Below are 24,589 nucleotides of genomic sequence, written 5' to 3' on the forward strand. Positions count from 1 at the left end.
GTTATATTCGATACTTTGCATGAATTTTTTCTCGTGAATTTCCTTGAGTGTTATGTTTTAAACAAATCAGTGGTTATATTCGGTAATTTGCATGGATTTTTTCTCGTGAATTTCCCTGAGTGTTATGTTTTAAACAAATGAGTGGTTCTAGACTCATCTTAAATCACTTCTCCATTTCAATTATGGTTGAAGACCACTTCCAAAATTCTCCCGAGTTTGTTATAAAATCTTATAGGGTTGTTTGGACTTTAAAACAGACAAATAATTTAAACATTTAAAAAAAAATTTAACTTCTTTTAAGAAATCACGAGTGCGACGTTGATTTCCAATAAGAAGGAAAATTATTAAAATCAATAAATGATTTTCGAATTCCGCCTATTTTACGAGGCAAAGCTACAACTCAGTGATGGAATAACTTTTTGAAATATTCAAAAGTTAGATCATAAGCGCTTTTAATTTTTAACAATGCGGTAAATTTTCTTCATATTAAGATTTTACAGCACTTTCACACGATGAGCATAAACAACGCTGCCTACTAAGTGAGACTTAACAGAACAGCTATGAATGATTGTCCTGGACTCACAACAATCATTCAAAACACCTGTAAAAGAATCATATTATGAATTTCATACAACGACAGAACCTTTAAAAACAGCCTTAATATATTTTCTCTTTAAAGAAAAACATAAATAAATCTGCACAACGATATTTTGCGCCTTTTTCATGATTAGCATAGATGGCGATGCCTAAATAATGATGAAGCATTTAACAGTCATGAATAAATGTTTTAAACTGATAACAAATATAAAAACAGCATAATATTGTGAAATAAGGCGTAATTTCAGGCAATAACAGAGCCTTCAAAATACAGCCTTAAGACATTTTTTATTAAAAAGAAAAGTAAAAAACTATTTTCTTTTTAATATTTTTGGCGTTTTTTTTTTTTTTTTTAGACTTCAAATAAATTAATAGTAAAAATTCCGTTTTTTACCAAGAGGAAGCTATTAGATCCGTTTAGATCGACATTATAAACAAGTGATGATTAGGAAGTATTTATTTTAAGTTAGTATTGCTTTCAGGCAACAATCCCATTAAATTTTGTACTCAACTTTCTTGACAAAAACAAAGAGGAAACGAAAAAAATAGTATCATATCTAGACAATAGTGGTAATAGTCATATCTAGATCAAAAATATAATATAATCACGAGACCAATTTATTCTCCATTTTCCTATCACATTTTGATTCTTAAACCTAAGTGAAAGTGTTCTGAAAAATCCCATGCATCAAAACTCATACGACATCAGATTTGACAGGTGCCCAGAAGCTTAAAAGCTAACTACAGGTAGTCATGTTGTCACAGTCGATGTCACTCGGGGGAATATGAGTTTACCCATCTGTGAAAAGTCATTTTATTTATTTTTTTTAAAAATATCAAATCATTACGCATAGCTATGGTGTCCGTAAATACCCATTTGTTTTGCGTCATTTGTGGCAGCTGCCAACTGCCCATCCGCGAACTGCGAAGATTACGCAAAGATTATTCCAAGTTTAAGCCGAGAAGATGACAAGAAAAATCATGCTCAAAATTAGCCCTTGTCGAATATAAATTTTAGGATTTGTCTTAAAATCATTATTTCCATGTTCATGTGTGAGTTAACATGGTCTGGTGGGACGGAATTTTCCGTTCTTTTGGAAAATACATGCATTCTTGTTGTTTATTGGAGTGTTGTATTTACAAGAGATGTGTACAATGCTTCCCTCATCTGAATAATAAGGGTTTAAGTTAAATATTTAAAATATAATTCATCATTAGCATATTCAGATTGTTAGTCAGTCATGTGGCATATTCGCCGTAAGGAATCAAAATTCAGAAGAGAAATTCTAATAAACGATTAAAATATTGTAAAACTTATCTTAATGCTATCAAATCTTATCAAATGCTGTTCTTCAGAAAAAATATTGGAAAATATTATGTTAAACAATGTTAAATAATTGAATATTAAGTTGTAGCATACTGTTGTTGAAATATTTTAAAAAATCAGTCTTTTTTGGAATGAGAGGATTATATAAAAACAGCGGAGGTTTTTCTTAGAAGAACTCTGCCAACAGCTATTTTTTGGATTTTATTAGATTTAAACTTAATAAGATTATTAAGATTAGACTAATAGTTAAACTTTTTCTAGGTAAACTACTAAAAACAAATGAATTCATTAAAATTTTCCGAATTTTATGAATTCATAAAAATTATTCATTAAAATTACCATAATTATTATCAAACTTAAAGCAAGAATAATGATAATTATCCAATTTTATTTAAAGTAACATTTGACGTTGATAGGTAACGACAATATTCGAGAGAAACTTATCATCGAAATGGGGAAGTGTGATTTAGAATTGACATAATGTATTTTAAAATATTTAAAAATAAATTTATTAAGTTTTAATAATAAATAAAATTTCCTCTCTAATAAGTTAAAAAAAAATAAAATAACGTTTCAGTTAAGAAATTAATTAGTTTTAAACAACACAAGCAATGGAAATAAATTCATATATTCATTGTAAAAATTAGTGAATTTTGCTAGATGACTCTAAAAGTACGTCACAATGACGAGAATGTAAGAGAGGGTTTATAAGGAATGGTGGCAAAAAAGTAAAATTGTTCACAAAAGTTCTGTAAGCCGCTCTGTGCCATAAACAAATAGTTATGGCTCATAGGGCGCATGTGGATGGAATAAGTCATATTTATTTTGTTTCTCAAACATTATTTGCTAAAACTGGCATTACCCTTAATTCATGGACATGGGCGTAAGTTAATTTAATCCCTAGTATTGACTCAACAAATGCCAATGTTTACAAATTCAATTTCGGAATTATGTCTTTTTTAATACAAATAAAATATATTGGCTTAATTTTTTATTATAATTTTTTTTAATTAAAGGCTTACTTATCTATTATAATATATTGTAAATAAAATATCATTATATTTATCCGAAACCTTTTGATTGTGATTTTTTTTTAACTCATAGTGGTTTAACTCATAATGAGGAAAAACACCCACTTTAAGTACAAATGTCGTCCTACCATTTATTTTTATTTTTATTTTCAACAAATGATTCTGGCGAAATTCTAACAATTTCCTCAATTTGACGAAAAATTCACTCGGAGCATTTCCCAGGAATCAGTTTCGTCAAAAGCGACGAAAAATTGCGTGAATTTTCAGTATCTATTTTTACAGCGCAGCTGCAACATTTTTTCGCAACAATAAAGGGAAATAAAAAGAAGATAACAGAAAAAAAAATCGTCGACTAACTTTTCAGTGGCATACGAATGAAAGAAAAATTAATCTTAACGCATCTATTCGTTTGAAAATTATTTCTCTTTACAAGTGCTCATTTTGAGCTTATGTATTTCCAACCATTGGCGCGTTACTAATGATAGCCACAGAAAAATACACGAAAAAAACAATAAAAAAACACATTTTTATAAGTCACATTCATATTAAACAAAAAGATAATAATGTAATAGTTAAAGAGAAAGCCAATAACCTCGGCAGAGTTTCATTCTCTCATTAGAGGAAAAATATCCACAGCAATTTCAAAATCAACTCTTTCTATTATTCATGAAATCATAGGTAATTTGAAAGAAGAAATTCGAAAGAGGCTTTTTAATGTTATATTCCTTTTTAGAAGCGAATTACAATGAATTACATGTTAAACAAATAAATAAAAAATAACGTTTCGATACGTCTATTTGTAGATCATCAACTAACGCCGCTTAATTTTATTACCAACATTGAACAGCCAATTCGTATTGGACTTGTAGCTAATTAAGTTCAACTCTGTAGCCTTGTAACTTTGAACCCAACCAAGAAGACCAAATGTAGGGGAGAGTGGGGTCAATTGTAAAATTTTTTACTGAACTATTTTTAACTAACAAAAAATCCAATATATTATTAGTATTAATTGACAGACGAGTAAAGTAGACTATCCTCTACCAGAAAAAAAATACCTTATTTTAAATGTTATTATATTAGTTATTAGCAATTTTTGACAGTCATGCACTTGTTACAATTGTTCCCACTTACGGGGTCAATTGTAACAGTTCATAAATTCAACTAAAACATAGTTTCTTATACATATTATCATAGTTGTGATATATTTTTTTATTTGATCAAAATAGTTGTGATATTTTAGGAGTAAAAATAATAATGAGCAGAGACCTAAAGGGTTAAACTTTTAACTTTAAGGGGTTAGAAATTTTAATTTATGCTGTGAAAGGTGACAAATAAAATAATGCACATGCAACATAATATAAATGATATAGGAAACTATTGGTGGTTCTTAAGGAGTTAAGTAATGGTTTGTAAACATAAGATTATTTATTTTCAGCTGTTACAATCGTCCCCAAGACGCCATTTCAGCTTCATTTGTTAAAAACAATGCTAGTTAATTAACAAAACTAATATTTTTTTTTGAAATGCTAATTAAGGTGTCCACTTACATATTCGGTTAATAATTTCTATTTGTTTAAACAAAACTACTTTGTTGCAATATAATATTCTAATACCAAAAAAAGTACTTACGTAGCGTGAAAATATCTTTTGTGATGTAACTCTTTCAAAAGTACATAAAAATGGTTGCCAGCAGGGGTGTACATGTAGATTTATTAGATACACCTTGTGCGCCACCTAAGAACCAAATCTAGAACCAAATTTTTGCTCTGTTACAATCGTACCGTGTTACAATTGACCCCACTCTCCCCTACTGCTGGATCAAGCACTGGGACGAAATAGAATTTGTTAAGAACTTTTTTTTCGTTGTAAAATCAACCCTCATTTGCGTTACACGTGGAAGAAAACCACAAATATTTTCCACAATCAGCAAAGCAGTAAGAGGATTTGAACCCATGATCTGTCGTCATTGCAGTCAATATGAGCTTGTTGCAACATACGGGTTAACCATGGATTAGAATCTAGAATACCAAAAATCTCTAAATTGTTTATGGGTAATAATATTAATCAGATAATTAAAGTGCGTTTCACCAAAAGCCCTAAACAAACGTAGTACTCGAAGTCTTAAGCAAAACTTGTAACTAACTAAATACTATTAATTTGGCTTTCCATTACATTTATGCATAAAGACATTATCCTTAACTTGCAAGAATACATATTTTATGCGATTTATATTTGAAATTTTATGAGTTAAACATAAAATTTGTGTTGATGAAAGTTTTAGTTAAATGATATTTGATTTGCGTATTAAAAGAAAAAAACATAATGATATCCAATAGTTGAGTAATTATCTAGTGGAAATTCCATAAACTTGTAAGGCATAAAATATTAACAATAATTAGGACTTGTTTGTAAGTTTCTGAAAAAGTATGTCTTATCACTATATTGCCCCAAATTCAATGAAATGAGTTGTTTTAACTACCACGCATGTTAACAATTAGTAAAAAATATCAAGTTCTGTTTTATTTTTAAACTAAAGCGAAATTTAAGAAGGGACTGTCCAAATATTATTATTTAAACATGTTTTCGGCAAAATAAGTAAATTACAAACGCCCTCCCAACACCATTTACTTGTCTTTTGTTTTGAACTTTACTGTAGTAATCTAATTTTGGAAACAAATTTAAATAAAAATGTGACTTTGCATAAAACTAAATTTACGTTTTAATTTTTTTTATGAAATTTTGAGAGAATATTCTATAGCAATTTTTTTTGTGTTTTCCTTCGGTGGTAATAAGTCTTGATCACAAAATTGTTTTCAAACTTCTCCTTCCCCCAAATTTAACTTCAATTATATTTTTTTAAATTTTTTGCTACATTTTTTAAGTTAAAAAAAAAATTGAAAATAAGGCGATTTTACTCTAGTTCCCTTCCAATTGACAGTAAGCGAAGCACCAACCCCACCTGCTTTAAGTGCTTTCGTAATATTTATAACGGCCACAAATTAAATACGAGAATTCAGTACTAATTACGAATATTTATAGATATTGCAAGAGTTTTGTCTTCGTAAATAGATGCAATTCTAGCCCAATTAGCCAAGACTTTTCCTTCGGAGAAATTAATACCCAAGACTGATTTTCATAAAAAGCTTTACTATGTTATTATAAAGGGTACCTGAAAACTCGGGCCGGGATAGCCTGGTCGGTAGGGCGCTGGGCCCATGTCCGAGAGTTCGTGGGTTCGAACCCGGCCGGCCGAAGACTCCCCGTGTAGTAAAGTGACTGATGCACGTTAAATCTGTCGAGTCGCAAAAGTCCTCCATGCTCCCATAACAAATCAATACCACTGAGGATACTGGATTGGAGATCGATCGTTCTCTGATTGAAGGTCAAAATTACGATCTGTGGATGAATGAATGGATGCATGCGACGTATGGTGTGGCAGAAGTCGAATTCTTGGCCATAGATGGCGCCACTGGAAAACAAGAACAATCGCATCCCCTCTGCCTAAACAGGCATACGTCAACAACCTGAAAACTCCCCTACTCTTCTTTGTATGCTCCTTAGTTAAAAAAAAATGAGGGAGGAGTTGAGAGGGAGAATTGAATTTCTTATAGCTATAATCAAAGTGATCATCCTTTGTATTTTTCACGCTGATTTGAATGAGACTGTGAAAAGTATTACTCGTTTCGAAATAAATCCAAGTAGTAACGACAGCAACAACAACAACAAAAATAATAAACAATTAATGATAATTAATTGCGCGACAATTTATTAACTGTGCGATTAATTGTGCGGCAAATCAACGTAGAACCCACTTTTTGTGCTATTTATTCTTACGTTTTAATGCTAAACACTTTCTTCATTTGGGGTTGGTGGGCGAGCTTCTTTTACTTGAAACAGTGATTCTAACCTTTACCATGTGGATGAACATCCTAAACTGAATTTATCATATTGCATTGTTGCAGCGTTTTCCCTTGAAAAATGCATTTTTTTAAACCAGGGTCACAAAATTAATTTAAACTGAGTACTATCGTAACTGAAATTGTTTGCTACCGATTAAATTAGCATCCGTTTAAATGTAAATAAACGTAACATTCTATTTATCATTCACGTAATGTACTGACAAGGCAAATTTTAAGCATCAGGTGTTTCAGCTGAATAAACACTGATACGACAATTTATTACACTGTTAAATATTGACTGCATCAATGCACATTTTATGTTTGTTCTTAACCGAACAAGCCTTTAACCTTAAAAAAAAATTATTTATTATATTTACTTACATAAATAAGCATTTATTTGACTTCTTGTTACATACGATCAAACTAGATTGATCATGGAGCTAGGAGCTCCTAGCTCCATGAGATTGATATAGCTGCGAATTGGCTGAATCTTTAGTTTGTGGAAAAGATATTTTGTGCCTTGTATTTTATGTTTAAACATAATATTATATGACTTATTAATGTATGAATTATTATTAAATGACTTATTATTACTTACGAACTGAATCGTTTGTTTGCTCGAGTTTACCATCATTTTTAATGTTCTAATTAAATATTAAACTTCTAGTCTTTTTGTTAATAAGCATTTCATTACATTCATAAGAATGGACGTTATACTTTATTTGCCTTCAATTTTAACGTTTAAATATTATAAATCTTAAGCTTAATATGTTTGATAAAAATTACCATCGATATGATAAATTATATTATTATATTATTTGGTATTACTAAACCAATAGAGTCAACTTAATTTAATTGCAAAATAGAAAATTTGGGCGTAATTGGTTGAATAGATTCGATTTCTCAGGAATTATTTGGCCAATTTTACTCAAATATTATATTTTGCCATGTAAAATTACATTCTTAAAAATTATGTAAAAAATTGTAAATTTAAATTTTTTCGCATATTATTAAATAAAAAAATAATACATATTTGCTAAAAGTTATCTTTTTGCATGGAATTACCTTTGGATAAATAAATTGTTCATGCATTAAGGGGTCCAAAATTTGAATCGAGCTTCTGTCCAAACTATGGGGACCATATTTTGACATTTAGAAATCCGAATCCATCATTAAAAATACATGCTTGTTCAGGAAAAGTACGTTTTTGTATATGATTCCGTAACTTCAAATATCGTAACCGCTAATTATTTAGCATATTTGTGGTCACCCCCTCGAATCATTAGTCCTAGAACAGGAAAATCCGATCATTAGATCAAAAGTTATTCAAGGTGGTCCGTTTTTTTTTCCCGCACTATAATTCGAAAAATGCTTTGGTACTGCATTTTTATCAACACTTCAGTAGTTGGCATATTATGTGAAGAAAGTAAGGACAAAAATAATTTTTTATTGAGACAGGACCTTCATTTATTAGGCTAACAGCGTTGTTGTGGATAACTTTTGCTATCAAGTTTCGGAAATTAATCAAGGCAACTTCTTGAGGGTTATTATTATAGTTGCATATTGCCTTAATTATTATTTAACTACATATTTTAAGACATGGTAGCAAATTCAACCATTTGGCAATAGTTTCTGTTTTTTTCTCAATTGCATGCAAGTTTTGATCCATGATGGGTTAATTACTTACTTATCACTTATGTCAGTTTACTTATATAATTTAAATCTTAATTGCAAATTAATATTTTTTGGGCTTTAATATTTAATAAAATTTGCATTGTTGTTTGTGCAAGACTGCATTTTTATTTTAAAATAAGCTTCATTTTGATTTTGCATTCTTTTTTAAGAAACAGAATAAATAATCAATTTTACGATTTATGCGCACTAGCTCAATCCACAAAGTTAGTAAGACAAAACATCTTTTTTTTTCAAAAAAAAAAAAAGATTTTTAAAATAGTATACATCTAAATTAGATTATGCAACACTCAAAATGAGGGGAAATGATCAAATTTGAACAAAGCAAATAATAAATATTTAAATACGTTCAAAATGATAAATAGTAAACTTTTTGTCAAACCTATAAATATTGCCTACATGGTCCATACACTAGTGCCCTCTTCTATTTCTAAAAACTTTTTTTTTTGGTATTTGAATCTTTTTAAAATTTTACCCCAGTGATAAGCTCTTACTTATTTAATACAGAAAATTATACAGATTTTTTTTTTATTATACTCAAATATAATAAAAAATTATTGGATCGTAGTAGTAAAACAATTTATGTATCTATTCTTTTTTCGTTTCAGTTTCATTGTGTGTTGAACTATTGGAATATTCCTGTAAATCGCAAAACCAGACACCAACCTGCGTGGATATACTAATTTGGTATGTCTTAATCTAATCCGAATTTGAAAAGAAAGTAAGCAATTTGTCACCCAAAGGCAAATTTTACAGTTCACACAATAGATAAGCGAAGGAAACAAAGCTATAATTTTCTCCGAGTTGAATCTACTAACTCGATACATAGACAAACTTTCACTTTTTTTTTAAAGAGTGGCGGCCTGTTTTCAACAGACAATAACTTAAACACAATGGAAGAACAAGCTTAAAGAACAAGGCTGCGTTTCTTTGTTATCGCTTTCTTTTATATGAACTCATTTTTAAAGTTTTCATTCATAGTGTTATGAATAAATGTTAATAGTGAAAGTTTTAAGCAATACAAATGGTGAAAATTACCAAACTTATTGTCCTTGATGACAGCATGCTGTATTTTGCTAACTCGCTTTCAGAAAAAAAATTATTTTTCGAAGGAGAAATAATATTTAAAACTATATTTTTTTTTTTTGAATAAATAAAAAGAAATATATGTATCAGTTAATAGGGAAAGTTTTCGTCAATGCTAAAGTCGATCATTATCTTATAATTCTTAACGATATTAATAAGAAAAGTATGACATTTTCTAACTTAAATTCCTTTTATTCAAAATAAATAAGTAAATAAAAAATGCCTTTTTTTATTTATTCGAGAAAAGTGTTAAAAAATATATACATAAAATTTTATTACTGAAATTTAACGTATTCTTTTTATCGCCTTTTAAAGAATTCTGTTACATTATGCTAAACAGGATTTATATTTATATACAAACCTACACTTAGGAGTTTATAAGTTCTCGAATCGAAACTTTGATTTTTGTACTTTTTTTAAATAATATTAAATGATAGCTCATTAACTTTCAAATAATAAATTCAGTAATAAAGATTTCACTAAAAATATTTTTGAGTTAAATAATAAGTTATAAGAATAACTATTAATATGCTTTAGATTATTAAAAAATAATGTCTGCTTGAAGTGATGTAAAAAGACATAAGCAAACGCAAGCTTATGTAAACATTTTTACATAAGCAAACGATTTGATGAATATTGGATTTCCAAAATCGTTTTCTAAAACGTTAATAGAATTTCAAATATTTCTTCTAAATTAAAGTTCAAATTATAACGATTCTATATTTTATTCTAGCTATATTAGAAATATTTTTATGCTTACTTGAAACGCATTTTTGCCGATCGTATACCGATCATTTCCTCAAATTTTCAGCAGAAATTGCCATTTTACCATTCATTGCTTAAATTTTCAGCATTTTCTCTAAGACTACTGATCTAATAAACATGAATAAGTTTTGCAAATGCATTCTTTATATTACTTAGATTACGCTAAGGCGGTGTTTTAAGCAAGAATTATAAAAAGAAACATCAAAGAAATCATGACAATTGCTTAATTTTGTGTTTTTCCAATCAAATATGCCAAGAAAATGAATAATAATACAATACATTAATAAGATATTTTTTTAAGAAAGAATTTATATCCAAATATTAAAAATAGTTTTCCTTAAATAACTGAAAATAATATACCAATTTCTAGAAAAAAATCGTATTGTTAGTTTTTAGAAAACGTTGCTTACAATTAACACTTTTTAACATAACTGATAATAGAAATTTTGCTGTGTTAAGTGAATCCTTCAGTTTTCGTGGAATTTAAAAGATAATTTTAATTTATACTTCTCATAAAAAAAATGCGAAAGCAGAGTTTGTGTATACTTAAACCAGGGAGTACTAATTCCAATATATGTACCCCTAGACTTTAGATAAGAAGAAAAAAATGCCCATAGCTTTTCATGTAGCAACACTTTTCTAATAAACACATTAACGAAATGTATGCAAACTTCTTAGATTCTTTCAAAATCGCAAATCTTATCACCAACAGCAAAAGACGTGAATAACATAATTTTAAAAACAAAATATGAAAAGGAAACAAAAGGCTGGCGTAGTCTTATTTCAAGAAAAAAATCGAATCGCTGAGTCAACAGATAACAATTCAAGTCTAGGTATCTTTCATGTCGGAATAGATTATTTTCTCATTTGTTCTTAGAACTATTTTGTCGTGATTTCTAGCACGAACGATTAGGCTTACTAGAAGGAAGTCCGAACGGAATAAGGCGCGGTTAGAGGTTAGGTCCTTAGCAGTTTAAAGTGTCAAAATTAACAGAGCGCGTCCAGTGTGCGAATAAACAGTAGAGATATTCCAAAAGATGTAACAGGGAAAAGTTGTTTTGAAAGTTGGGTGTCGTTCAGGATGAATAATAAGTTCTGCACGCGATTCGAGGTTGATTGCAATGCGGAAATTGATGGCTAGACTTCGAATTCAAATAGGAATCATCGGTATTTTTTATTGTATGTAAAATTTTAAAATATTAAAAGGGAAAAAAAATAACTATATTGAAAATGGTTTTTAAAGAATAGGTGTACGATAAATAAATTCCACATAAATTCTAATATGGCGATAAATAAATTCTTGAAAGTACAGCACGCTATTCGGGATTGATTGCAATGCGGAATCGATGTAAAATTGGAATTATTGATACATACATCAAAGTTAAATCGGAGTTATCGATGTTTTATTTGATATATAAAATGTTAAAGAAAAATAGAACCCTACTGCAAGTGTTAAATCTGATTCAATGTTAAGAAATTTTTAATATCCTCATCCAGCATGCAAATCACCTGATAGGATCCTGATAAATAAACAAAATGTATACTGAAAAGTTTTGTTACTATCAGAAAGTAATTAATAAAAGCTATTACGATATTATATCGATTGATGTCTGTCTAAAAACAAGATTATTCCTTTTTTGTCCTTAAGTACAATAGTGGATGTTATAGTTAAGTGTAATAGTTAAGTGTAATAGTGAGCAAATGAATGAACCGGTTAGCAAATGAAGGAATGAAATTATGAGAAAATAAATAAACAAAAGCATGAGAGAACGACAGAATAAAAAATAAGGAAATGAATGAATAAATAAGCGAATAAATAAATAAAAAATGAGCAAATAAAAAATGAGATAGTGAATGAATAAAAAGGAATGATGGGAAGTAAATCAATGAATCGGAGTATTTGTGAATCAGTAAATTCATAAATCATCGTATTAATGAATAGAGGAATATATAAATCTGTGTTTATTTGTTTGACTTCCACTTGTTATTACGGATTAAAGAATCTGCATTTATGCAGCATTTACGTGACAGCTGATTCAATTGAAGCAAAAACGAAAAGTGTGGTTACCAAATTAACATGCCGAATCCTAATTCAGAACGTCTCTGTTTTTATATTTAAAAACATTTAAGATAAATAAATTGCTATTTTTCAAAGCATAAAAACTTAGGAGCTTGTTTAAAAAGACCTATACAAACACATTCTTAGTTAAAAGACAACAAAAAAATGAAAGAAATTTTTTTTTTAAACATGCTCTCATGAAATTTTCTAACACAGAAACTAATTATTTCAGCAATTTAACACAAGAATTACAAGAAAAAAAACATTGGTAGATCCAAAAATATATCAAAGATCGCATATGAAATAGATTTCTTATGATAAACGTAAATAAATCGTTTGAACTTTAGGTGATATATTACCATAAATAACTACACTGCTGGACAATTGCTAAGGACGGATAACACTATCATCCATAGCAACCACAAAAAGAAAGGGAGCAAAATGTGGAAAATTAGTATAAGTACGGGATATAGTAGGAAGAGGTATGCGTATGCAAATTTTTTTTCCACGTCTGTTCATCACGTGATAGCGCTGATTAGAGCTTTAAAGGTTTTGACGCATGTGGAGAGTTGTTGTTTCAAGTCAAAGTTTAACAGGAAAGATTTAGTCGACGAACTTGAAATTTTCGGCATGTCTTTCCAATATCACTTAGATGATTTTAAGCTTGGCCGAATTATTGGAAATATCGAAGAAGGGCGAAAAATAGCAGATGTTTCTAGGGAGTTCGACATCGCTCACAGCGTTGTTTCACGGCTGTGGAAATCATTTAAAACTACTGGAATGTGTAGTAGGCGGTACGGGGGAGGTCGTGTTAGAAGTACGACGCCTGCAGAAGACAGATACATCGTCCTATCAGCAAAAAGGAACAGGCGCACCACAGCTCAGCAGGTGGCAAATCAGTTTCTTGCTGCCACAGGAAAGCAGATCTCCCGAAAAACTGTTGCCAGACGTTTGAGGGGAGGAGGACTATACGCCCGCAGACCTGTTGTGTGTGTCCCATTGACCAGACAGCACCGTACTGCCCGTTTGCAATGGTGTCGTGAGCATCACAATTGGACTGAACAGGACTGGGCATGCGTACTATTCTCAGATGAGAGTAGGTTCAGTCTGTCATCGGATTGTAGACGCCAACTGATCTGGCGCGAGAGTGGTACTGGTTATCGTCCAGAAAATATCCAGGAAAGGGACCGATATCCGACATGCAGTGTCATGGTGTGGGCCGGCATCATGATCAATGGCCGCACGCGCCTACATGTGGTTGCGAATGGGACTATGACGGGCCAACGATACATTGATGAAGTTCTACTTCCTCATGTTCGTCTTTTCCGTGGTGCTGTCGGTGATAAATTTGTTTTTATGGACGACAACGCAACATGTCATCGAACACTCGCTGTTCAGGATTGTCTAGACAGCGAGGGTATTCAACGCCTCGTATGGCCATCACGTTCTCCAGATCTAAACCCCATTGAAAATGTTTGGGATGCTTTGGGGAGGCAACTTGCTGGTCGAAACTATCCTCCGACAAACAAGAACACCCTCATCCGTGCACTGACAGAGGAATGGGATAAATTGCCTCAACAGCTGCTGGATAATGTTGTGCAAAGTATGATACGACGTGTAGAATGTTGCATCACACTCCACGGTGGACATATCCCGTACTGACACCTTTCTTCAAGTTGCCTGCTGACATTTAGATGCATTGTTCCATTTTTCCGTACGCAGCATCAAATGAACATTTTTTTCCTTTCAGATGTTTCATAGCTTTTGTACTTTCCAGAACAATGAATATTCTTTATTCTAATGTCTGAACAGTATGGCAACTATATTTTATCCTACTAGGCCTCATGTCTCACATAATGTTATGTTACATTGCAATTTGTGATCCGTCCTTAGCAATTCTCCAGCAGTGTAAAAAAACAAACTTAAATTAGACAAGATTAGGAAAGTAGCTACTTGATCTTAGTGAAATAAAAAGGAATATAATAAAAAACAAGTAAATATTTGTTTTTAACAAAAAGAAATACTTGAAAGTGAATAAAAAACTTGGCGATTCTGAAATATGTTTGGCGAATACTTATTCAGCCAATCTCTAGCCTCTATTTATTGCACATAAACAGTTAAAATTTGTTAAATAAATCAATAAATGTTGTTTAAAAGTCATATTTTAAATAAATATATACTTAATAAATGCAATTTTCAATGAAAATTCTTATATTTGGTACATAGTTAAAACTGTACAGTTCAAGTAATCCTGAAAGTTATTCACTTATTTTTTTTAATTTTAAGATAGACGAAAACAAGTAGTAAAAAACAAATTCTAACAACTTAATATCGTTTATATACTACATATATAAGTAAATAAATCTAATAAGTTATAAATATATGAGTATTTACCTCTCATAAGCAAGCTCCACTTTCAGACTGCCAGTTGTATCTGCTGCAATTTATTATCCATTTCTTCTTTCTTTTCAAATTTGAAGGAAATCTGAACATTCAAAAGCCTTTTTTTGAACTGTTTGTACGATTTACAGCCGCACGACCACCCATATCAATAATTTTAGACATCCAAATTGTCTTTATAAACTCTCACGCTAATACTAACATAACGTTAACTTGCGAACTTGTCTGATCCAACATGGCGGATAGTTCAGTTCTCATAGTATAGGAGCCTTTTAGGTCTAACAATTAACTTCACAACGTCACAAAATGAAACAATGACTAGTTATCTATTTAGAGTAATTTTAAAAATAAAAGATCAAAACATTAGATGGCATTAGTGTTTAAATTAAAACAGAAAATTTAAAGATTCCAAAATATCTTTGTTTTCCTGGAACAACATTCTCATCCCTAGCAATCAAATTCAATAGTCACAGGGTGTGAGAATGAAGAATGCTAATTATCTTTTTCATTATCTTTATTTAATTTTTACTAATAATTTAATGATTATTATTAAATTTACTTTGCAGTATATTTTGAAACATGCAAAATACAAATTCGCCGCCTAATAATAAGAAAAATAAAATGGGAATCATCAGAAACTACTGTTTGAGCAAATTTATACCAAAACAATTTTATAATCACTTTTCCTTTTCAAAAAAGTAATTTATTATACGTTTGCAAGAAATATCTTAATTTGTTGCATAATTTATGTAAATAAAACAATTTTCAACAGCATGCAGATCGGTTTAAGAAAGCAAAATTAAGCGAGCAAAAATAAAACAGGAATTTTGAGAAGAATTAGTAGAAGCTTTAAATCATGTATGATTAATATTATTACCAACTAAAAACCAAAAAACTAAAGCGAAGCCTTTAAATATTAACTTTTCAAGAGTATTGAGCTAAAATTACTCATTAACATTAAAAATTTGTTAAAAACAAAGGAAACAAGAATCAAAAATTTAACCAATCATCCCTATTGGCGAGGTAAGTTTATAAGTCAAGTTGCAATAGCTCCGATTCTTAAGAAGGAAAAAAAAAGAACATTAACACTACAACAACATCCGCAAAGTATTGTATTGACCAAATATCTATTTATCGTTCGTATATACGAAATATCAATAAAACGTATTTTGAAACACCCCTCTTCTAGATTATAACCATATTTTAGTAATCAATCTTGTTCGGAATCTTGGTAAAATTTTAGTAAATTTTTCTTATTTTTTATTTCCAATGAGCTGCACAATCGGTCTTGCCGATAAGCAGACCTAGTGCGTTCTCCAGAGGTGGCATCCACTCTTTCAGGACCACCACAATGGGTGAGATACCGTTGGTCATGCTAATTTGGACGTCTAGTTTCTGCCACACTAGATGTCAGCACCGAGACTCTATTTGGATGCTAATGTGTACTAGGAATTTAATTTTGCCGGAAATGCCAAGAGCCAATAAGGCACTCCAGGGATCTTTTACATGCCGCATAAATATTAGTAAATCTAGGTTCCGAATTTTACAAAAATTGGGATTGGCGAGGTGAAATCAGGTGCATTTGACGAGGAATTATTCATGTTTTTATTTCGTTTATTATAGACGAAATTATCTTTATTTCTGGCACTAAAAATTTGTTCTAATTTTCATTTCACACAAATTTATCTTATTTATTACTCGTATGTTGGTAATAATATTAAGAGATGCAGTAATAACTGTAACCGTAACTGTGCCCTAAATAAAGCCATCTTTATTTTATTTTTCTTTCTTTCTTTCTTTCTTTTTCTTTCAATTTAAAGTGATTGATAAACAACCTTAAAGTTTAAGAGGTATAAACTTAAAATATATGTGGTTTATATCATTGTCAAAACAGTTTTTAATCCCTCCACCTCACTGTGGGCCAGGAAACTATGATCTTTGGCCGAAAGTAAAAAATTAATTTTTCAACTAAAATATGTGTAGGCAGTTTTAATATATCCCCAAATTAAGTATTCATAATCATTCCAAACATTATAATTTACTTTTTGGACAGACGAGAGTACAATTTAATGAAAAATATGAATTGTTTTAAATGTAACTTTTAAATTTATATTTCAGAAATATATATAGGAATTTCACCGTACTGTTACATTTTAATCAGAGTAATTAGTGTTAAATTATAGTACAATTTTTCAATTTGTTGGAGTAGTTAATACTCTTGACAAACTTATAGTTTATATCTTATCATTTGACATTTTACAATGTCAGAATGACTTTCAAAAATTAGTTCCAAAAAGTTCCACGAGATAATTATCTAAACTTTTTTTTGTTGTATTCTTTGATGTTTCTTCTTTCGAAAAAACCTGCCCCATTTTGCCCGTATTGGAAAGGTGGACTAAATATACCGAAAAACAAAAATTATGTTTTTTTTTCATGTTTTCGCGTTATTTTGTTATTAATTCGCGTTATTTTGTAATATTACTTCGGAAATATAATTTGCTTTTCATTTTTAATACAAAATTACAATAAACTATTATATTTTCATTGCTCTATTTAATTATTTAAACGTACTATATTATTTTTTTATTTTTGCTTGCCATATTTCAGCCGCCATTTTGTTTTTTGGGGGTATTTTTAGTGTATTTCAAAATTTCAACAATGAATTTAATTTACCTGCACATAAAAAACCCTAAATACAAATTTTGAAACAAATTTTATCGAAATACTATTTTTGGCCACGAAACCTTGGATGCTGGCCCACTGTGCACCTGCGAAAGTTTTAAATATGAAAAAAAAAATTAAAGGAAAATAAAAGTGTTAAAAAAGAACCACTGCATCTGACATGGCATATAATTTTTTTTTTAAAATAATTTTGGCTTATTATTTTTTCATTTTCTATAACTTTTTACAATAGGAATTATATTTTGAGAGAAATTTCTAAAACATATTTCTCTTCAAGGTTAATCTGAAAGTAATTATTTTTATAACAATAATATTTTTCAAACTAAATCTCGCGTTTTGTTGCCGGTGATGAAAACACTCGTCCTTCAAACATTAACCATGGAGTCCATTGAACCGAATCAGAACGCAATTGTTGATTTTGTGAAGAAATCGCGTTATTTCAGAAACATGAACTTGAGATTTCCAACAAAAAAAAGTATTTTCTAGTTTTGCAACTGAATTAAATACTTTTTCTTCAGCTCAAAAGAAAAGAAAATACTATAGAAGATATTAAGTGGATAATGCTTTTAAAAAATACATGTAAAAATGAATTGGCTCTGCAGTACCATTAAATAAATATACGAAATTTATTCCCCTACACTTTATACAAAACATTTAAAAAATTTTAAAGTTTTAAAAAAATTAATGAGTTTAGTTTCTGATATGATTGAAAATACTCATCACACTCTATGCTTTAATATTGAAACGTATTTTTATTTATTTTAAAAAATGGTTTTCACACTTTATTGTTTCATCCTTATATTTCGCCATTATTTTTTTTAAAATTTCTTAACTTTAAAAATTGGCTTGATTTTTTTAAAAATTAATAAATTATAATTTACCACCCCGAAGATAATTCAGTTTCAAATGTCTTCAATATTTTTCAAATAAGTTAACTTTACCATCCTGAAGTTATATACTTCAGTTTCAAATGTCTTCAATATTTTTCAAATAACTTAACTTTACCATCCTAAAGTTATACTTCAGCTTAAAATGTCTTCAATATTTTTCAAATAACTTAACTTTACCATCCTAAAGTTATACTTCAGTTTCAAATGTCTTCAATATTTTTCAAATTACTTAACTTTACCATCCTGAAGTTATACTTCAGTTTAAAATGTCTTCAATATTTTTTTTAATTACTCAAGTTTGCATTTCTAATCTACTAATAACTGAAAAAATTTAAACGTGCCTAAATTTTAAATTTTATGATTTTATTAAAAAGTATGTAACGAAACATAAAAATAAAATTTTGATTCCAAGAAAATATACACTTACTAAAATTTTTTATTATTATTTTTTGCTATGGTAAATAGAAAAAAATCTTTAAAAAAAAATTAAGTCTGTATCTTTATAATTTTTTTTTATTGAAACCTAAAAATTTTTCAATTTCATTCATATATATATTGCAAATTTCGTGTAGCTATTTTTTTAAAAAGTATTTTAGACGTAACGTGTTTAAGTTGAATAAGCTAGAATAACTTGTAAGCAATAATCATGACAAAGAGCAGTTAGTTCAGTATCAGGTAAAAGTAAGCATTATATTAAGTTCAGTAACAGATAAAAATGAAAAATCTTATCTTACGCATTATACTAGTGATTAAAGCATAATCAAGATTTCTGTTCCGTGAACCATCATTATAAGCGCATACTAAAATTTTTATACCATTTAACAAGGTGTTCTGTATTTACCACGCTTAATCTATATTTTATAAAAATCTCGTTAAATTGAAATTAAAAAAAAATATGCGCGTTGAGGGATCTCAGATTAGTGTTTAACCGAAGAAAGAAGAAAAATGCTATCAAAATTTGATGAATAATTAACGAAGAAAGCAAGTGAAAGGTAAGTTTTTTTCATCCAACAGCTACACTGCTTTTGATGTTTTTAATGTCGCTACCTTCCTAAAACAAGGTAAACATCCTTATGCATTACTTTAAAAATAAGTTTTATTTGCTAAAACTGCTTCCATTCATTTCCATATCAAATTTAGGTCGTAAAAAGACGAAAATATGTTTTTAGCACGTTGCTCAAAAGTGAAAATCATGAAAGTTTGAGCACAATTTTGATCAGAGCATAATGTTATACCAAACGCACATGAACTAGAACATTTTTACAAGTGTATCAAATACATAAATCTTGCTAACAAATTATTTGGTAGGGGTAAATTGATGCAATTGGGTACAAGCTACTCGAGAAGAAGAGAGCTGAAATCAGCTGATTTTGTATAAAAAAGATGGTATGTATAACTATTAGTCTTGTTTTTTTTTCACACTGAATCAATTTTCGGTTCAGATTTAATTAGGGGTCTGCAAGCGACGTCATGCCTGGGTGTGGAACCTGATGATTGGCTGCTGAATCGTGGTAAAAACAAATGCCATGACTCAGCAGCCATTCAGGTTCCACAGCCACGCGTGAAGTCACTTGCAGGTACCCAATTGATATAACATAGAATTCGAAAATTTGAATAAATTAATTAATTAAACGATGGCGTGAGTGTGTGATGTGTTGATTGATTCCAAAGAAGGTCACTTAGATGTGAGAATGTTGATAAAATTCTGTTGTGTTTGCTAAAGTATGTAATGAAATATGTCTCTTTGTTAAAACAAAAAATTTTATGAATGCAACAATTTATTGCTATGTGTATTTTTTAAATAAAAAACTGAAAAATGATTGGGGCATTGAAATTAATGAGAGGTTGTGGTAAATAATATTCTTCATCCATAAATAGGCTGAAAGAAGTGAAAATAAGAAAAACGTGAGTGAATGGGGAAACAAAGTGTAAATGCAAATAAAAGCTTTGCTGAACTACATTAAAATAGTAAAAAATTGTCTAGCGATGTGTATTTAATTTCGATCGTACGAGAATATTTGAAAAAGTAATTTTTATTTCGTTCTATAGCGCTTTAAGCAAGTGTTCCAAATTACATATTGTTTTAAAAATACGCATTCAATTCTTAAATAATAAAAGAGATATTTCTTTATAGAAATTTAGCGTAAAAATAAAAAAGAAATAAAAAAAAATTATTTATCATTCGCCTTCACCTTTCAAAGAATACATTACACTGCATAAAAGAAAATGATATGCATTCATTTACTACTCATTCGCAAACAAAACAAACTAACCCATTGCAAGGTAAATAAATAATTTGAATTTTTTTAATCATTCGTTCGTAAACAAAACAAATTCACCCATTGCATATCGCTCTACTTCCCTAGTCATCTTTTGTTTAGTTAATCTTCGACACAATAAATAAAGCAATTGCTTATCGCAAGGTCGTCAGGGTTCATAAAATACTGTTATCAGTGTTTGAAATCTAGTTTGAATCTAGTGAAAATCTTAAAATCATTCCAATCGAAGAAAAAGTTTTTGTTTTCGCTTAAACTAGATTAGACTTTGTAACAGAGTGTGATTTGAATGAAATAAAAGAGCCTTGTATAGATAATGTTTATAAGTTTTGTAGATAAATATGGCTACCATTCTATTCATTATCTATTGCAATAAACTTTCAGAAAGTTTTTGGCATTGATAAATAAGAATAATTGTGTGCGAAATAAATTAATTCTTTAGATCGTGTTTAATAAAGAAATAATTTAAATCAAAATTATTTTTCGCATTCAACGCTGAAAAGAATGAGTCGTAACTTAGTCATCAATACTAATTATTTTTTTATCTATAATAATGAAAGAATATGAATTAGTATGTTTATGTCTATCTGACTATGTGCCTCTCTTATAATTCCACAAAATTTTGTGCTTGGGACAGGAAATTGGGCAGCATGTGCAAGGGGTAATTTTAGTTCTCAATCCTGAAAACCCTTAAAATTCGCAACATATTTCTCCGGGACAGACGCTTAAAAAATGAACTTTCTCTTAGGTTTAATATTAGACGTTGTAATAGATTAAACTATCTGTTTTTTCAAATGAAAGGATGATATTTGAGTTATGGTTCTCTCCAAAATGCGGTAATTTTGTTAACCTTTCGAGACTAAATAAAAAAACACCTTAATTATGAAATTTAATAACTCTGAGAGAAACTAATTCAAATTTTTTAAAAAGATAAAAAGTTTTTTTTTTAACTTATAGTCTTAAAAGTATGTGTATATTTAATATATTATAATTACTATATTATAATTTACTATTCAATTACTATTCATAAAATTTTAATCTTACAGTCGTGATTAGTTTTCCTTTACATCCAAAAAATCCTTAATACTCACAATATAAACTATTTTCAAGTTACTAGTTGGAAAGCATCGCTGTACTACTTTTTTACGACTTACGATAACTTGATTATGATTTAATTTAGGATTCTGATTTTTTTACAGGAGTCGATCGCTTGGCCAGGGAGGCCCCCACACGTATGTTAGAATGTTAATTAACGCGAAGTTAATTATATATAGTGCCGTATCTCACGCTGAATTTATTGAAGTGTAATTCTCCTTCGTCTTTTACTTAACTTAGATTCATTATTTGTTTATGTATTTTATTGTATTTGTTTTGTGTACCTGGCAACTTCGATACATAATTAATTTGTTTATGTTCTTACGTGGCTACATGTCAGTCTTTGTGTTAAGTAAGAAATATATAGTGAAAGAATTGAAATTTTTGTGAAAGAATCGCTGTGTAAGAATATAGAAAGCATCATTTAATTGATACTTGACGAGCTTGGCTTACTCGATATAGAGTGGAAAGAACAGTTGTTAACGTAAACAAATAGCACGTTTCAACCATCAACCAGGATCGAGATGCCCACACTACATCACTTGAAGGTATAACATTACCAAGTTTCAACTTAATACATTTATTGACCAAGTTGAGACATCGATGTAAATTGAGTTAGAGAGATTGAAAGACAAAACTTTGAATAATAAATTTTAAACAAAATACTTGAGTATGCAGACGATTTCGATCTCGTAAAATGGGTGCATTATTTTTTGTTTTCAGTGAGTGGAATTCAGTATTTTCGTCGTAACTTAGGAAGTTTTATCTTAAACATGGTGCCAAATTGCTTAGAATAAAACAGAGTCCTACCATATATTCTATTTTTAAAAAATAAAATCGAAAATTTCGTGGGGAAAAACCCTCTAGAGTGTAGACAATTTAATCAATACAAAATTAGTTCGAAATTTAAAATAAGTTAGATTTATTACACGTTTTCAAACATGAGTATTGAGCAAGTGACTGCCAAAAAAATAATTTTCCTCTGCTAATAGTTTTCCTTAAACTATATTACTGGGCACAAGGGAAAAAAAATCAGCTTCGGTATAAAATAACCTAATAATCTCCACCTTAATAATATTAGAACATTAGAATGTTCTAGAAACATTTCTCTTGAAATATGTAAAATTTCATATTGTTTTATCTAATAGTTTTTGAATTACGACAATGAGAAGGATGCTCGGCGCAAAATTTCCGAAACAGCGGTGACTGTGGTAGTAACTTTTTTTCAACGCAGAAGTATTTCAAACAAGAAAAACATTTTCAATTAAAAAAACGCATTTATTAAATACACAGGCAAATTAAAAAATGAAAAGATAATTTTATGAATATTACGCCCAATTTGAAACAAAGTCTTTAACGTTTACATAATAATTTAAGTAATATTTTTTTTAAATATGCTTTCAATTTGCATTCATAAGAAAGAAAGAAAAATCTCCCAGGAAAATGCAAAGAAACATAACTCGGCCAAGGTCTGCGAGAAAAATACGTTTTTGCTTTCTTTTGCGACGTCCTTTTTTGAAGAATATTTTATCAATTCAGTCCTCATATTAAGAGATGAGTTGATAAACAAGACCTCATTGCTTCAAGTTCAAACATACGAGCTGAATACATTCTTCTTATTATCATTTAAAGAAGAGTTTCATTTCGTTCATTAACAAAGAATAACATCAAATTTCAGCATACTTTTTTCGCTTTCATTTTTGACACTGATAAATTACATGCATGATTTATAGTTCATTAATATCAGGCTAATTTAAAAATTGAAATATAAGTTGTTGTTTTCTTCTTTTATTAGTGAAACTTATTAAGGTAAATTGTTCAAATTGAATGATAGTAATTTTATTTGCATTTTGTAATTATGATTTTATTATAATTTAGAAACATTGTATATGAGGTATCTATCATCATAAGGATTGAGAATATAATATAAATCATTTGATAAACTACGATTAATATTTAAAAAATAATGACGCTAAAAAGTAAATAAAAATTATTAAAGAAATGGGTGGAATAAAAATCCTTAAACATTTAAGGAATGTTTTTTAACTTAGTAAGAAATATGCTAATTTTGATTAATTTTTCTCGCTTTGAAGATTCTCTAAATAATAATTAGGTATTACGTAATTTAATATCTTATAATCAATTCTTTGTAACATAAATTCAGATTTCACAAATAACTTAGATATTAACGTGTTTTTATTTCGATTTTTATTATAATAAATTTAATTACTTTATTTAAAAAAATTACTTCAAGAAAAATTCTGAAAGCCAGACGCTTCTATTAAAGGTTTAAAGAAAAAATTTGAGGATTGAATTATAAAGATTTCTCTTCTTGTCTTTCGTTCTTTTTTAAATTTTTTTATTTTTATTTTTTTAACTTCATACTGTAGGAATAGGAATATCCAAATCGTGGAAGTAACTTAAAATCCTATCTTGAAATTTAAATTAAATAACAAACTTCTCGAATCTCAATTAAGTAAAGAAATTATCAGAAAATTAGAAAATAAAATAAATGATAGCATAAAATTAACTTCAACGTTCAACAATTAATTGAAGATGAAATTATATTAAGCACTGATCACAAATTTCATGCTTAAACCTAAAAATTAACTTCATGCTTAATTTATTCTTCGAAAGTGATGAGACTAACCTTGGTATAAAATGCTATATATATTCTTTTTTCTATTGTCAACATCAGCCTCGCCTTTCTAAATCAAATTATTGCAAAATTGAGACCACTTAATCAAACTTAGCTGTTTCTGCTGTCAGCTAATGTAACGCTTTTAAAGA

General features: G+C 29.2%; 1 protein-coding gene across 1 annotated transcript in view; it reads right to left on the reverse strand.

The window, feature by feature from the left end:
* The window catches only part of LOC107451938 (proton-coupled zinc antiporter SLC30A1), a 63,343-nt gene extending 48,278 nt beyond the window's left edge, over nt 1-15,065 (reverse strand). The window contains exon 1 of the mRNA XM_043050350.2: nt 14,851-15,065. The gene's annotated coding sequence lies outside the window, so the exon portion shown is untranslated. The remainder of the gene's footprint in view (nt 1-14,850) is intronic.
* Between the last annotated feature and the right edge of the window lie 9,524 nt (nt 15,066-24,589).

The sequence above is a fragment of the Parasteatoda tepidariorum genome, chromosome 8 (assembly GCF_043381705.1).
Source record: "Parasteatoda tepidariorum isolate YZ-2023 chromosome 8, CAS_Ptep_4.0, whole genome shotgun sequence".
Lineage (NCBI taxonomy): Eukaryota > Metazoa > Arthropoda > Arachnida > Araneae > Theridiidae > Parasteatoda > Parasteatoda tepidariorum.